The sequence below is a fragment of the Rhinopithecus bieti genome, unplaced genomic scaffold (assembly GCF_001698545.2).
Source record: "Rhinopithecus bieti isolate Rb0 unplaced genomic scaffold, ASM169854v2 scaffold_6946, whole genome shotgun sequence".
NCBI classification, from domain to species: Eukaryota; Metazoa; Chordata; class Mammalia; order Primates; family Cercopithecidae; genus Rhinopithecus; species Rhinopithecus bieti.
In genome coordinates, this window is record NW_016805697.1 from 2118475 (window position 1) to 2125400 (window position 6926).

Consider the following 6926-nt stretch of genomic DNA (forward strand, 5'->3'; position numbering starts at 1 on the left):
TCTCTACTAGAAATACAAAATTAGCCGGGCATGGTGGCGCATGCCTGTAGTCCCAGCTACTCGGGAGGCCGAGACAAGGGAATTGCTTTAACCCAGGAGGTGGAAGTTGCAACGAGCCAAGATCGCACCACTGTGCTCCAGCCTAGATGACAGCGTGAGATGCTGTCTCAAAAAAAAAAAAAAAAAAAAAAAAAAAAAAAAAAAACCAAAAGCAAAAAACTTAAAACTCATTTTGATAATATATATGGTGTATGTGTAATAATACATATGTTTCATCTTTTATTCTAGTAACTGTCTATAAGTATAGAACTAACTGTAAATAACATACCTGACTTTTATGAAAAATAAAATTCATCAGTAAGTTTTAAAAGAAAGGAAAACATGCTTGACATTGGACCTTATGGTATCATATCACCTAATGCACGTATGTTGAAAATGCAGTGGTTTGCTGACATTCCATCTTAAAAACAAATCATGGAGGATTCATTTCTGGAGGGATTAAACATAGTTTGATGAGGTTTCACCTCAACAGAGGGATCATATGTGGATACTTCCAGGATTCATGTCTTTGAAACGTTTGGAAAACTGAGGGTTAGTTTGTTCTAGTTTGTTGGGTGGGCGGGGCAGGGGATGGGGGCACAGCTCTGGCAGATTGCTGCTCACTGCCAGCAGATTAGCTTTTTTTTTTTTTGAGACAACATTTCACTCTGTTGCCCAGGCTGGAGTGCAGTGGTGAGATCTTGGCTCACTGCAGCCTCGGCCTCCCTGAGCTCAAGCAATCCTTCCACTTTAGACTCCCAAGTAGCTAGGATTACAGGCATGTGCCCCCACACCCAGCTAATTTTTGTGTTTTTTGTAGAGATGGGGTCTCACTTTGTTGTTCAGGCTGGTCTTGAACTCCGGGACTGAAGTGATCCACCTGCCTCGACCTCCCAGAGTGCTGGGATTACAGGGGTGAGCCACCTCGTGTGGCCTCTCATTTTAATCGGAGCAGGAAATCTGGGCTTTGTTTCGTATAAGATGTTTTGATTTTTGTGTTTTTTTTTTTTTTTTTTTTTTTTTTTTTTTTTTTTTTTTTTTTTTTTTTAGTAGATGCGGGGTTTCACCGTGTTAGCCAGGATGGTCTCGATCTCCTGACCTCATGATCCGCCCGCCTCGGCCTCCCAAAGCGCTGGGATTACAGGTGTGAGCCACTGCGCCCGGCCAGATGTTTTATTTTAAATGTTGGCTCAATTTTATTAAAATGTTGCTTGCTGGGCCCCAGGAAAGCCTGTGCGTGGCCCACTGGTGGCTAGATGGAGAGAGATGTAGTGGAGGCCTTGATACTGGTGTGAAATAGAAAAAGAGTGGATCTGGGTGGCTGTGCTCCTGACCTGCCTGGTCCCATGTAGGCAACTCTCTTCATCTTCTGAATCCTGACTTCCATTATTCAGGAGGGTTCTGATGACATTGTCTTGAAAGCACCCTCCTCTGTAATGCTCACACTTTGAAGAATTATTTTTTTTTCTATTTTGTACGAGAGACATACTGTTCAACATGTGTATATGTGTGTATGTGCGCGTGTGTTGAGAGACAGGGTCTCCCTCTGTTGCTCAGGCTGGAGTGCAGATGCCTGGTTAATTTTTTAAATTCTGTAGAGACTGAGTCTTGTGATGCTGCTTAGGCTGGTCTCAAACTCCTGGCCTCAAGTGATCCTCCCACCTCGGCCTCCCACAGTCCTGGGATTGCAGGTGTGAGCCACTGCACCTGGCGCAATGTGTTTTTTGATGAATCTTTTATTTGATACGTGAATCTCATGAGTTATGTGATTCCAGCATTTTTCTTATGCCAATTTTTTTTTTTTTTCACGTAGACTTTCTCAGAGTGGTAGCATGCTCTGGATGACCTGTAGGTTCTTAGTCTTTTGTTTTGACAATTTTCTAATAAGCTACTAGTTGTAGCTTGTTACTCTTGTTTTGACAATTTTAAGGATTCATTTCTCGTGGTCCAAGAAATAAAGTCCATATATAATGTATAGAAAGAGAACTAGCATTGCAATTATTTTCTCTCCCCTCTTCCTTTTCCTTTTGTGTGGAATGATCCCTTACGCTGTGACCAGGCAGCAGGAAATGAAGCTTAAGTTAGCAGAACGTAGTGAATTTTAGCTTTTCAGGCAGTCAGTGTGGTAAATTCAGTCTCGGTTTCAACTTCACTTGGAACTGTTTACAAATTCTAAAAATTCTAGTGTTAACTGCAGAAATTCTAGTTTTGCAGGCTAGGCTGCAGAATTTGATTTTATTAAGGTTGATTTATTAGGTTCCTGAAATTATTTTTGAACAAGTTGAGCTGGTGATGCCATTTATAAGTGTAATACCATTTTAAAACAACACTCAGGCGTAAGAAAAACAGTATGAAACAGGCAGCCTCATTGTAAGATTCCATTCAGTATTGCTAATCTTTTGTCAAAGTCTGCCTACTTTATGTATTTGTGGTGAAAAGGTATCCTTAGCAACCAAGATCATTGGTTTGCTATATAAAAGGAGATCCTGGACTATTCTATTTTATTATATAATTTTTTTCTTTTTCTTTTTTTTTTTAAAAATCAGACAAAGGTTAAAGGTGACCCAGACGTGATCAGACATCCTAAAGATTCAGTGCTTGACCCTCGAGTTTTTTTCCAATGATAATAAGGACGCAGATGGCAAGACACGACAGCAAAAGTGCATGGGCCGCAGCGTTTGAATAAAAAGGTGGAATGTGCCTTAGGCCATGTGCACAGTGTCTCCCCTTCCCAGCTCTCTCTTCGTGTCTTTCAAGAGTCTTTTTTTTGCAAGGCTGCCCAACAAAAGGAAATCTGACATTTCCTTATGACTCTGCAGAAAATTAAGGGAAAATAAAAATGCTTCTAGATCATTTCAAAAAATCAGAATGAAGGTAGTGATATTGAGTCTCACCTGAAAGCAAAATGTGTATTTTTTTTTTATCAAGTATCATTACTGAAAAAAGAATGATAATGAGAAAGAAAATAATGAGAAAAGAATTTGTCATTAGTCCCTAAAATGACAAATTTGGGCATACTCGAGAAGTAATGACATAGCTGCTGATTTCTAACTTTTATTCTGATATTAATGATTTCTTCGATCAAAGGGAGCTCCCTACCTTTATGGTGGTTCTTTTTTCATAAACTGGGCTCGGGCATTTCCCAGAATAAGGCTATTTTCTAAATTCCTTTGAGATACTAAATCCCTTCTTCTTTTCTTCTAAAGGAAACGGTGCAGCAAATGTCTCACTTTGAAGCTATCAAGGAAGCATCTATTAGTTTTGTGAATAAGAAAAATAGAAGAGGGTGATCAATGATAATGAAGAAAAACCTTCCTTTTTTGGCTCTTAGGTTTTGCATAGCCATTTCCTGAGTCAGCTTTAGTTCTCATTTTCTTTAGCACCTGTACTATTATAGAAATTATTTCTAGAATTGGTCACACGTATATTAGAAACCTCTGCACGGAGAATTTATTTAAGTTTTTTTTGCTATTTTTTTTTTGACATGGAGTCTCGCTGTTTTGCCCAGGCTGTAGTGCAGTGTCACGATCTGCACTCACTGCAACCTCTTCTTCCTTGGTTGAAGTGATTTTCCTGTCTCAGCCTCCCGAGTAGCTGGGATTACAGGCATGTACCTCCATACCTGGCTAATTTTTGTGTTTTTAGTAGAGATGGGGTTTCACCATGTTGGTCAGGCTGGTCTCGAACTCCTGACCTCAGGTGTTCTTGAGATTGCCTGCCTTGGTCTCCCAGAATGCTGGGATTACAGGCATGAGCCACGGTGCCCGGCCTCACCCTTTGTTTTTGACTGACTGACTATTAAGTGACATTGGCAATTCAGGCAATGCTTTGTATTTCTGACCTGCAGGATAAGGACAAGCAGCCTAGGGAAGCTCATTCTCCACAAGGCTACCCAGAGTTCCCAGGGACACTCTGTTCCTTCATGAAGTGCAGAAATGAAGAATAGCCTGAGATGTGCAAGGAGTTTTTCAGAACTTCTCTTGTAGAATGAAGATCCATTTTTACAGTATCCTGGTTTATAAAAGCCCAAGGTCACTTTCAACACGAGGCATCATCCGGTAACTGCTGGCAAGTGTCTGGAAGAGTCATCTACACACAGAAAGTGGGAGAGTCTCAGACTGCAGCAGGGTTGTTTGCACTCATGGTTTTTGTTTTTTTAAACCCAGACACGACTTGTTGAATTTCTTTCTCATGAATGAATTCTTCTTAAGGCACTGACTCAAGCAGTTCTATTTTTTTTTCCTGCCTGAAATTACCAAATTCACTCTTACATTAATCAAATAAAAGGTTGTTGGAAATTACTTTCTGGTCTTTCTCTGTGGAAAATCACCCTGCAGAGAACTTGCAGGCTTCTCTTATGCAGAATAGAATGCATGAACTACTTGGGAGATAGACTGTGAAGAGCAAAGTTTAGCCATTAACTTGGGATCCACCCACCAACAAAGACTCCTTCAGGCTTCACTCTTCAGCCATTGGTCCTCAGGGGTGAGGAGATCCTTTTTAAAAAAGTCATTTTGGGCAGGGCGCAGTGGATCATGTCTGTAATCCCGCCACTTGGGGAGGCCGAGGAGGGTGGATCACTTGAGGCCAGGAGTTCGGGACCAGCCTCGGCAACATAACAAGACCCCCGTCCCCACTAAAAATACACAAAGTAGCTGGTCGTCGTGGCAGGCACCTGTAATCCTAGCTACTTGGGAGGCTGAGGCAGGAGAATTGCTTGAATCCAGGAGGCAGAGGTTGCCATGAGCTGAGATTGTGCCACTGCACTCCAGCCTGGGTGACAGAGCCACACTCCATCTCAAAAAAAAAAAAAAAGAAATGTCATTTTAGCTTACATCTAAAGTACATGAGTCCAAGCAAACACAGCACAAGAACAGGAACTTTTATGAAGTCCAAGTTCACATATCACTAACAGCCAAGCAAAAAGATCTCGTATTCTCTTTTTTCTACCTATATTCAGAGATAATCAAGTGCCTCTTTGGTGCAGGATGTCAACTTTAGTATATACAGACTGGTCAAACAAATGCTGTATTTTCCCATTTCATGTTTGTGTTCTTTTTTCTGTCTCATGAAGGTTTCTGTAAAATGCTGGACTTCAGATTGCTGCTGTAGATTCCAGTTTTGCCATCTTTTATACATAGGAAGCAGCTGGAAATAAAACAGTGCAGTTTAAATAATTTTTAAAATAATTTTAAAAAATATTTATTTAAAGTGAAAGATACGAAGATTGAGGTTTCTTGCTCAACAAAATAAATTGTTTCCGGTCCCAGCTGGCTTTATCATAGATAATTCTTCTTTGTTAGATGGATTGTAATCTGTGGATCAGAGGCGTCCTCGTAATAAGGTGGAAGTATTTTCAGGACCACATCTTGGTCCGGATAGTCTAAGAAGATCGGCAAACCACAAAGGCCAAGGACTGAGGTTGTGGCCGCGTGAGTCCTTCAAGGGACCACTAGGTGGCGGTGCTGCACCGTTAGTGCCAGAACGCCGCTCGCTCTGGTGCTTCCAGGCCGGGAAATGTAACTGCAGAGAGAACTCTGATGACTGACGTTTGTCCCCAGGAGCCGTTAAGTTGGCCCAGCAGAGGTGGTCTCTCTGTGTTATAGATCTTGTAACCGAATTTTCTATTTAGGTTTTGTTGAGGCTGTAATTCATTAAGTCATCAAACTATTGTTTGTCTTTCTAAAAGCTGTGATGGTGTTTTGAAAATTGGCAAGGTACAGCCAAATTTCAGATTTTGTAAAGATTCTTAGTAAAATTTCATTTCATTTCATTTTATTTATTTATTTTTTCTGAGATGGAATCTTGCTCTGTCACCCAGACTGGGATGCAGTGGTGTGATCTCGGCTTGCTGCAGCCTCTGCCTCTTGGGTTCGAGTGATTCTCTGCCTCAGCCTCCCAAGTAACTGGAACTACAGATGTGCACCACCACGCCCTGCTAATTTTTGTATTTTTAGTAGAGAAGAGGTTTCACCACTTTGGCCAGGCTGGTCTCGAACTCCTGACCTCAGGTGATCCATTGTGCCAGGCCTACAATCTTTTTTTTTTTTTTTGAGACAGATTCTTTCCCTGTCACCCAGGCTGGAGTGCAATGGTGCGATCTCAGCTCACTGCAACCTCCCCCTAGTGGGTTCAAGCGATTCTCTTGCCTCAGCCTCCAGAGCAGCTGGGATTATGGATGTGCACCACTGCCCAGCTAATTTTTGTATTTTTAGTAGAGACAGGGTTTCACCATGTTGGCCAGGCTGGTCTCGAACCCCTGACCACATGTGATCCACCTGCCTTGGCTTCCCAAAGTGCTGGGATTACAGGCATGAGCCACCATGCCTGGCCAACATACATTTTAAAAAAATTATCTGGGTGTGGTGGTGCTCACCTGAGGTTCTAAGTACTTGAGAGGCTGAGGCAGGAGAATCCTTTGAGCCCGGGAGGTCAAGGCTGCAGTGAGCTGAGATCGGGCCACTGCACTCCAGCCTGGGTGACAGAGTGAGACCCTTGTCTCAAACAAACAAAAATCCTATTCATTTGTTTTTCGTTGAATGATTAAGACTTTGCTAAAACTGAAGATACTTGATGGCTGAATGGAAAAGTGAAATCCTGGTGGCCCAAGTGGCATTCAGGTGTCCTGAGCTCCCCCATGGAATCTGAATAAGGAGTTAGCAGGTTTCTGGGTGAGGCACCTGCCTGCTGGGGCTCTTCTAGCTGCAATACGAGAGATTTGGACTGGAGAACTCCAAGGTCCCTTCTAATTCTAGCAGCCTTGGATTATTTTATTTGAAGCAGTTGCAAAATAGTAAAGTATAGGAGATCTTGAGAGACATTTAATTTGATTTCAATTTCCTCATTTCATAATATGGTATTTATATATATTAAAAATATATAAAAAT